This window comes from Urtica dioica, chromosome 7 (assembly GCF_054948205.1).
Source record: "Urtica dioica subsp. dioica isolate 48M chromosome 7, U.dioica_male_clone48M_v1_H2, whole genome shotgun sequence".
NCBI lineage: Eukaryota > Viridiplantae > Streptophyta > Magnoliopsida > Rosales > Urticaceae > Urtica > Urtica dioica.
The window spans coordinates 1,607,436-1,618,332 of NC_142762.1; positions in this window are offsets into that span (position 1 = coordinate 1,607,436).

Consider the following 10,897-nt stretch of genomic DNA (forward strand, 5'->3'; position numbering starts at 1 on the left):
AATAGTAGCGGGTCGCGACTAAAAGCGATATGGCATCAAGACACTCTTCATCTATTCTGTGACATATGTATTAAAGAGGTAGACGCTGGAAATCGTCCGGAAATACACTTTTTCAAAACAAGACGAGAGAATTTGGCAGAAAAATTTAATCATAAAACTAAAAAAGTATACATAACGGTCCAACTGAAGAACAAATGGGATTCCCTAAAAGTTCATTGGAAACTATGGAAGCAACTTATCGGAAAGAAAATTGGTCGCGGTTGGAGTGAGTAAAAAAAATACGGTTGATGCATCTGATGAGTGGTGGAAAAGTAAAATACAGGCTTGTATCACTATAACAAATAAATAAAAATTATGTTAAACCAATAAGTATTACGATAATATTTATTTCCTTGTAGGCATACCCAAATTATGAAAAATTTCGCAAAGAGGGCATTTCTCTTGAAACAGAAGATAAATTGGATATAATGTTTAGGATATAGTAGCTACTGGAGTACATGCTTTCTCATCAACATCAGACCCTATTCAGTACGAGACAACTAATACATTCGTTAATGTAGTGACGAAGCATACGAGTCTTCACCTCAGTCAAATCTTAGAAATACTACAAACGATGGGTGTGAGCAGTCGGTGTTCCCACAATTTTCGTCATCACCAATGTTTTCCATCATAAGCTTTAATTTTTATCCACTAATTTTATATCTAACAAAAAGTATAAAAGAAAAACTTGATTCTGTTAATATAGTTGGGAACAAAAACTATGGCACGAACATAAGAGAAAGATCGATCCTAGCGAAATTGAACAGCCATGGCGAGTGGTACGAGAATCTACAGAGGCACTGGTGGATCTTCAGACCTCGGTGCTTTGCTTCAGAGTCATAGAGCCGATCTTCCTCTCGATTCGTTGTTCCTCACTGGCTCTGATAACTAATTCACGCCGATTCGCGTTTCTAGTAATTTAGTTGAGCGATCCAGTTGATGAAGGGGGCATAGACGATCGCTTTAGTGATGGTGAGGGCACACGGCTGGATGCTCCGGCTATGGTGAGGGCCCACGGCAATCACAAGAATGGCTCACGATAGGGCGATGGCCATGGTGAACTCCGAGATCGGGGTGTAGGCGATCAACCCCGAGTAGAAGGCGGTCTCCAAGCTGTAGATCACTGACGTGATAGCGCTTCTGATGAGTTCCATGATCATAGCCATAATGAGTTTCAAGAGCTTTCCCATGATGGCTTGAGAAGTTGGTTTACAGTTTCGCAACTAAGACCTTTGTGCATATTAATTTTTTTCTTTTATGTTTAGAGAGAGATAGCATTTTAAAAAAGTATAAATTAAACATGATAAAATTTATTATTTTAATTTTATTCAAATTTTGAGATTTTGACATGTGTATCAACATCCAAATTTAATAGTGGAAAAGTGACGGAGGGACAAATTTTGAACTCTGGGTAATTTTCCCACCACTTTTAAAGAATTGGTACATAAGTGTTACAACTCGTAAAAATTGGGTATTTTTGCCGCCATTTCCTCTAAGAAAAGAAAACATACAATTGAAACCGTAGTAACAACATTAACTTGCCACGTGGGCCAAGCTTTCCCCTTTAGTGTTGCGAGCCTTGGTCATCACGTTGTTCCTCGTTCCCATGAGTTGTGCACCACATTCCTAATGGGCGAGGTGACGGAGGTCGTACCTATAGCTCGTTGCCTGAGCATTTTGGTCGTGCCTCGAGCTAGTTTCTCGGGTGATCACGTTGTTTCCCACCATGAATGCAGCGGACAATTGACTAATGGTCAAGATATGTGATTGATATGAAATAGAAGAAGAAGTTGTGGAAAAGGGAACATGACAGCCAAGTAGGGAAGTCCCTTCCTTCTACTACCAAAATGTTGTCGTCGATTTTTGGACAATGATTTAGTGGTGCGAGCGGTTCTATCCAAAGTCAAACCAAGTGATCGTGCTCGAGCCAAAGATGTCTTGAATCCGAAGGCTCGGGTCTTTTTATGTTGTTGTTGAATTTGCCTGTCCGTTGGAGACCTGAAATCGGACAAAGAACTTATGAACTCGAAAAGGATTTAGATGCATTGTCTTTGATTACCTCTCCGATGCTCAACATTATGAGGGTTGAGATAAGATTATCTATGAGGTTTATAGTGTTTTTGAGAGAAAATCGAGTGAAACGAGCTTTAGTAGACCTTTAGGCAGCGTTTTGGTACTCAAATATTCGTTACTTGGATTTGTGTGTCTAACCTGGTATTTATAGGCATTGGGATGCGTGTGAATGAGGGAAAATACCTCATTTTTCTGCTCGGGGAGTGTCGGTCGAGGCCGAGACCTCGTGGGTTGGGGCTTCGCAAGACGGGACACTGTGACGTTGGTCGAGATCCAAACAAGCTGGTCGGGACCTCGTGGGCAGGGGCTTCTCAGGCCGGGACCTCATACGTCGGCCAAGCTGGCCAGGACCTATGGACGTCGGTCGAGACCTGGGCTAGCGGTCGAGGCATTGTTAGGTCGGAGGCTATCTGTGCGGCTCCTCTAGTTCGAGTGGCTGGGTCCGTTTGTGAACTCCATGTGGGTCCATGATTGTAATTTTGCGAGAAATTGTCCTATTTGCCACCAATTTCATAACATTTTTCCACTTTCCATCAAAAGACTTTGACCCAAAATTCCACAGATATGTTAACAATGTTGACATTTATGTCAACAATGTTGACATCTAATAGTGAAGGGCAAAAATAGATGTCAACATTGTTGACATAGAAGGTGGCATTTTGGGTCAAATTAGTCTTTTGGTGGAAAGTGTGAAAATGTTATGAAATTGGTGTCAAATTTGACAATTTCTCTAATTTTGCACTAGGCCAAACTAGCTCGGTAATAGATTGCCAATCCATGATCTTTCTTCCACTAATCAGCCTCGTAATTTCCGATGAGGAAAAACAACGTGATGAAAACCATGGCAATGGCCGCATATGAACCAAAGAAAAAAATACCGGCGAATTTCCCGGATTTTCGCCAGGAAATTCGTTTCCGGTGGGTCAATGGCCGACGATAGGCTAAGGTGTGGTTTCATCGTTTTATGCCGAGCGAATTTCTGGGAAACGGCGTGTCGTTTCGCCCAAAAAACGACCGGTAGTTTTTGTTTCACTTTCAGTATAAAAATCATGTTTTGTCGCCGAATATTTCCGAAAGACGGAGAAAAAGGAAAAAAAAAAACGAAAGTCTGGTGTGTTGTAGCAGTGAAGAAGACGACCAGGTTTCGGCGACGGGGCGAGGAATTTCGGCGACTTTCGTTTTTTTCGGATCACCGACGTTCAAATCCAACAATTTGTCGGGGAATTTCGGGGGAGATCCAGGAAATTCGATTTCCTTTGTAATCACTATTTTCGAATTGTTGGATCTTGATTTGACTGAAGAAATTGATTTTTTTTCATAAAATTTCCTTCATGAATGTTGTTCCAAAGTCTTTGAGGTTGAATTAATCAAATTACATTTTTGTTTGTAATGTGACAATCTATCATATATATTTTTTCAGATTTTTTGGAGAACTACCGGAGAACCACTATTTTTCGGCGAACCACCATTTTTTCCGGCGAACCTCCATTTTTTCCGAAGACTAAAAATCCAGATTTCCATCAACTTATTTCTGTATTCTTAAGTAAGGTTATGTTTTTAAATTTTATATTACATATACTTATGTTTTGAATTTGTTTCCATATATGTTGTGTTGAATTTGAATTAATGTAGTTTGATTTTGATATGAAATTGTAATTCTTAGACTTTGAAATTAATTTATCATGTATGCTAGAAATTTTTTACGTTTGGAGTTGAAATGAAATGAAATATTTAGACTTTGAATTTGTTATGTTTTGAAATTGAAATGAAATTAGTTTGAATTGAATTTATTGACATGGTGAAAGAAATTTGGTGACATATTGAAATGAAAGTAGTTAGAGTATGATGGAAATGATTTGAATTGAATTAAAATTGTTTGAATTGAAATGAAATTAGTTTGAATTGAAATGAAATTAGTTTGAATTGAAATGAAAGAGTTAGAGTATGAATTGAAATAGGTTGAATTGGAATGAAATTCGTTTGAATAAATTTATTGACATGTTTAAAGAAATTTGTTGCCATATTGAATTGAAATTAGTTTGAATTGAATTTATTGTCATGGTGAAAGAAATTTGTTGACATATTGAAATGAAAGTAATTTGAATTGAATTTATTGTCACGGTGAAAGAAATTTGTTGACATATTGAAATGAAAGTAGTTTGATTAGAATTTTTTGACAAGTTGAAATTGAATTGAAATGTTGAATTCAATATGCAGGTATATCGAAGATGAGCGAGGAAGGAGTTCGTAAGCATTGCACCCCAAGTGCAACAAACCCGAACCACTTCACGTGCAATTATTGTGGGCACGTTACCGGGGGGGGGGGGGGGGGGGGATTACACTTAAGTGGAAATGATCTGAAGAAAAACGTGAAGTCATGTCCGAGTGTTCCTTCAGAAGTACGCAAGGAGATGTTAGCGTTACAAACGGCGAATCTCCAAAAGAAGAAAAGCAAGGCCGTCCTTGATGACACCATAGACGAGCACTTGGCCAGACGCTTCGATCCGACTCACGTAGAGCTTGACCCCGACCAACAATACGAACGTGATATGATGCAAGCTCTTAAAAGAAGTCGTCAAGAGACACAACCGGATGCTTGGAGATCTGGTCCTGGTGGAGGTTCCGGGATTTCACCACCACCACCTCATTTACGGCCAGATAGTGGATATAATCTGTACTGGACTCCGTGCACCGCACATTGTATAGAATTGATGCTCGAGGACGTGGGAAAACGAGCGACTGTCGCCGAGGCTGTTAAAGATTGTAGAGATATCACGAAGTTCATCTACAATCACGGGGTTTTCCTCTCGACGATGCGAGAAGAAGGACAAGGAGAGCTAATCCATCCCGGTCCGACGAGATTCGCCACGAACTACTTAGCCCTAACGAGTCTCAAGAGCAGTCGACCGGGGTTGAAAAAGATGTTCACGTCGGATTGGTGAGACTGATGTTCCTTCCATCAAACTGCAGCTGGGCAGTTTGTGGAGTAAAAAATATTGGACAATAACTTTTGGCTCCATATTGATAGCGTGTGCAAGGTGTTCGAGCCTTTGTACTCTGCTCTGCGTCTCGTTGATACAGAAGTTGTTCCGACGATGGGCTTGTTGTACCACATCTTCGATTTAATGAAAAAGAAGTTGGAACGCATCCCAAACAAGCAATGGGTGGTTGACATTGCGGTTGAGAGATGGAATAGACCATATGTTGCACCAAACAGGTATTATTCATTTCACTTATTCTTTGTGAACATCGTTGTATAATTTTTAATTTATATCTGTGATTATTTATCTTGTAGCTCACTACCTAAATCCAAAATTTCAATACAATCCGGAGATCGTCAAGGAACCCGAGCATCTTATGGCGGTTACACAAGTGTTTGAGCGGCTATTCCCGAACGATGACTGCGACGACATCGAGAACGAACTTCTATAATTCCGCGACGCGAAAGGCATGTTCGGTAATAAATCCGCAGTAGCGGGAATGACGAAGATGGCTTTCGGTAAGAACTATTTCTTATTCACGATGTTCATATCATAGTGTCATATACAGGAGAATGATGGGCGATGTTTGGAATTCAAACCCACACGTTGAGAAAGTTGGCGATGAGAATCCTTTCTCAAACCGCATCATCATCGGCGTGCGAGCAAAATTGGAGCATGTTTACACTTGTCTGCACTAAGCAGCAAAACCGACTGGCGTATAAGAGACTTGAGGAACTCGTCTTTTTTAGCTACAACATGAAGCTACAATTACGAGATATCCAAAGCAACGCCGTCGACAGGAAGGATCCGTTGGATATGATCCAAAGATCAATGGAGGTAATGGGCGACAACGTCGACAATGATGAACTCCTACAATGGATCCGCCCAGTATACCTCGACGATGAAGACCGGAACCCCGACCCACACGTCGCCTCATAGGCCCGGACGGAAGGTGTTGATGTCGACACCGTCTTGAGCGAAGACGTCGGTCACACTTCGCATGGATCACCAGACGATTGACGTGGTCCTAACGACGGTGATGATGGTGGAGATGGTGGTGACTTTGGCGGTTATCCAGCTAGTCAAGACGTTAGTGGTGGTAGTGGTGGTGGTGGTAGCCAACATTACGATCCGTGGACTATGAAGCAATGTTATCAAGCCACGCAAGATTCTGATCACGGGTCACGACGTCAAAGATCTGACAAGTTAGTGTATTCGCATTTATTCATGTCGGAGTTCACAAACAATGTACGTATGATGAATATGGAAAGTAATACATTACATGTTTAACAGACCCGAAGAGTACTTTGACTTTGAGACCGGATCGTATTACGGTGGAGGAACACAGAGAGCGCACACGCATTACATGTCTTCTTATAGTGATTACGGCGGTGACTTCCAACAAGGATATGGAGCGTACATGTCATCTGGCTGTGAATACGACGTCGATCACTTGATGACTCAGTTCGACACAATGTCATTCACCACGTCAGACACACAGAGTGACAGTTCGTATACTTGTCCTTCTTACCGTTATCCTAATCCGATAGGAGTGCCACAACCACAGGTGAATTCGCAAAGACGTGGACGTCGTATGTACGGTGTACGCGTAGATCGGTTCAGTGCCGAGCACGTCATAGCATGTGCACCGGGATGTCCACTGATAAGTGAAGCTGTGGGGTACGATCAAGCCGACTACGACATGCATGTTCAAAACTTCCGACAATCGTACCAGGGGAATTTCACTTGGTCTCAGTATTGCGAGCTTCAAGAAAACCAACCGAGTTTTATCCAATCGGGATGTCCATCGGGATTCTATTGATACATTTTTTTTATATTGTTACTATTGTTATGCGAGATTTTTCCATGTCCAAAAAAACACGAAAGCCCAACCCAAAAACAAAGAAGCACAGTGAGCCCAGTCCAAGAAACAAAGCGGAAAACTCGAAGACTTGACCAAAGGGCATGAAGCAACCCGCTCTTATCTCAACAAGCGGGGCTCGCTTGAAGCAACCCGCTTCCATCCCGACAAGCGGCTCGCTCGAAGCACCCCGCTCCCGTCTCGACAAGCGGCTCGCTCGAAGCAACCCGCTTCCGCCTCGACAAACGGCTCGCTCGAAGCAACCCGCTTTCACCTCGACAAACGACTCGCTTGAAGCAACCCGCTTCCATCCCGACAAGCGGCTCGCTCGAAGCACCCCGCTCCCGTCTCGACAAGCGGCTCGCTCGAAGCAACCCGCTTCCGCCTCGACAAAACGGCTCGCTCAAAGCAACCCGCTTTCGCCTCGACAAACGACTCGCTCGAAGCAACCCGCTCCCGTCTCAACTAGCGGCTCGCTCGAAGCAACCCGCTCCCATCTCGACAAGTGGGGCTCGCCCGAAACATCCAAGCCGGATTGTCTCCGAAGCGTCCACGCTGGATCGATCTCGAAGTACCCAGGCCGAAGCGATCTCGAAACACCCAGGCAGGGTCGATCTCGAAGTACCCTGGCTGGGTCGATCTCGAAGTACCAGGCTGGGTCGATCTCGAAGTACCCTGGCTGGGTCGATCCCGAAGCTACCAGGCGAGATCGATGTCGAAGTACCTAGGCTGGGTCAATCTCAAAGTACCTAGGCTGGGTCGATCTCGAAATACCCAGACTGGGTCGATCATGAAGTATCCAGGTTGGACCGATCTCGAAACATCCAGGCAGGATCGATCTCAAAGTACCCAGGCAGGGTCGACCCCGAAGTATCCAAGTTGGATCAATCTCGAAGTACCCAGGCTGGGTCGACCCGAAGTACCAGGTTGGATCAATCTCGAAGTACCCAGGCTGGGTCGACCCGAATCTACCAGCCTGGGTCGATCCTGAAGCTACCAGGCTGGATCGATGTCGAAGTACCCAAGCTGGGTCGACCCCGAAATAAAAATCCGAGGAGGATCGACCCCGAAACCAATATTCAAGGAGGATCGACCCCAAAATATCCAAGGAGGATCGGCCCCGAAACATCCAAGGAGGATCGACTCCCAAAATATCCAAGGAGGATCGGCCCCGAAACATCCAAGGAGGATCGACTCCCAAAATATCCAAGGAGGATCGACTCCGAAATGTCCAAGGAGGATCGGCCCCGAAACATCCAAGGAGGATCGAATCCCAAAAAATCCAAGGAGGATCGACTCCGAAATGTCCAAGGAGGATCGGCCCCGAAACATCCAAGGATGATCGACTCCCAAAATATCCAAGGAGGATCGGCCCCGAAACATCCAAGGAGGATTGACTCCCAAAATATCCAAGGAGGATCGACTCCGAAATATCCAAGGAGGATCGGCCCTGAAACATCCAACGTGGATCGACTCCCAAAATATCCAAGGAGGATCGACTCCGAAATACGCAAGAAGGATCGACTCCGGAATATCCAAGGAGGATCGGCTCCGAAACATCCAAGGAGGACCGACTCAGAAATATCCAATGAGGATCATGTTGTCAATGGTGCCCACAAGAAGAGTTGTAGTCTTTATTTTGTACATTTGATGTAATAAAGTCTCATGAAGACTCTTGCTTGTAATTGCCTATTCATTCATTAATAAAGTTGAAACGTTCATTCATTCTTTCTTTGTTTGAAGCTTTATGATAAAACCTTAGTCTTTTAGTCCATAAACAAACTTAACAACTTACGAATAGACAAATGTAGATTTGCATGAACAAACTCTTCATAGTTTGCTTAAAACGATATATTCGCAATCTTAGGGTCAAAGGACTATTGACCTCAGTATGATTGTTAGAAGAATCTATGATGTCTGGTTATGAGGCATTGAGAGTTGTGGACTCTATAGTTCTTCTAGGTATATTCCGAAGGTACTGAATTGACCAGTGCACTTCTAGAGACAATATAAGAACAAACCATTTAACCTCTTATGTCTCGAAGTCACTATGTATGAATTGCATCATGCTTACCTTAATCCTGAAATGAGACATGCCATTTCACACCTTAGTATTCTCATTTGAGAAAGTCAGAGTTCGGACTCACTATGTGATTCCGAACAGGGCCTATTGGTGAAGTAGTAAGTTGTGAGTATGTCATGAGTAACTTTGTGAAGTTCTCATAGATATGGAATTCATGTACAAGATTGCTGAAATGCAATGTATGTCACCTCATGCTTTGTTCCTTGGAGTGTGAATAAATGAACTGGCCAGTGTCCAAATTGAGTCCTGACTCTTTTGGATGAAACAATGTGACTTGTTAGCTCCTCGTCAATACATTGTTTCTAACTTATTCACAAGCGACAAAGGAGTTGATGAAATAACAGCTAGAAGGGTAAAATGGTAATTTAGTAAATCCTGACTAGCTGATGACATTCATGAAGGGTAAACATAGATAATATTCAGTGGATCCGCTCATCATAATTAGGTCGAATTCTTGAGTAGAAAATAAATTCATTTGAACCGAGAGATTTTCAGTGTCAGCTCTTTAGTGGAGTCAGTTGGCATTAAGCTAAACTTGGAAAAGGTTTGTGAACTTTTGAGTCCAAGTGTTTAGCTCAAGCTTTGTTCATTTGGGTCCATGAGGTCACTGTCACGAATCACATCGATAGTAATAGTTAAACTGGAAGCTAAGTCAAAACAAGAACGAAAATAGTTAAAAGGGTATTTTTGTCTTTTGAGACAAATGATGAAATGAATGTCAATAAATTTTTTGACAAGTTCATTTGATGACTTAATGTCACTCGGCCATGACTTGATCATTGGGCCTTGTGAATTAATTTCATTTCATAAGAATTTTATTGAAAATTCTAAATGGGCATTTTCTTATGTTGTCATGAACAAGTGAAGAAAATTCTAGAAGCCTTTTTCTAGACATAATAGGCGCCCACTACCCAAAGAGAAAGGGAAATTATTTTGTGCATAAATGTATTTAGATACTTGCCAAAAGAAAAAGAGGAAACAAATTTGCATAAGGATGCACAAGGTATTTCGGCCAAGAGAGTAATAGGCAAGCCAAGGAACAAAAAAAGAAACAAATCCTAGCCTTCTAGAAGGCTGCCTTGGGCGCCCAAATGGAATAAGAAATAAGGGTTATTTTGCTCATGAATATGTGATATTCTATAGAAGAGGAAACTACCTTATTGAAGGTAAGACCTCTCCTATAAATAGGAGCATCATTCTTCTCATTCCATTCATTCCACACAAGTTAGAGATTGAGAGACTCTCTCTCTAGACATTGTGGCCGAAAATCCTCTCTCCCTCTCTCTAGTTTATTTTCGATTTTTTCTTGTCTTGGCACCTAGGTCCTCACTCGACCTAGTGTTTAGCTCTGCGACTTCGAGACTCGTTCTTAAGTCGTAGTGTTTAAAAGTGCCCACTCACTGATTCCTTCTTTTCGAGTGATTTAGTGATAGAAACTTTCGTGGTTGCTCGAGGTGCCGAAGAAAGAAAGAGAGACGTGCTGCGAGGGGAGACGAGCGTTGCAAACTTTCCAAAAGCTTCTTCAAAGTTCAAGCTTCAAGAAAGGTTAGAAAACTCTTAGCTCATATTGTTTTTAATTACATGTACTTGCTTCTTTGTCTAGGTTAGTAAAAACTGTTTTTACTTGAAAAGAAATTTTTTAAAATTCCGCCGCTTCCCGAAGCGTTTAATCTTTTTCTTAAACCCTAGATCAATTCCAACAGATCAACCTTGGAATATCCAAGGAGGATCGATTTGGAAATAAATATCCAAGGAGGATCGACCCCGAAATATCCAAGAAGGCGCTCGTCCTTACCTCCACAAAAAGAAAGACCCAAAGAAAACGACAAATCTACCCAACCTTCATAACCTCACTATAAA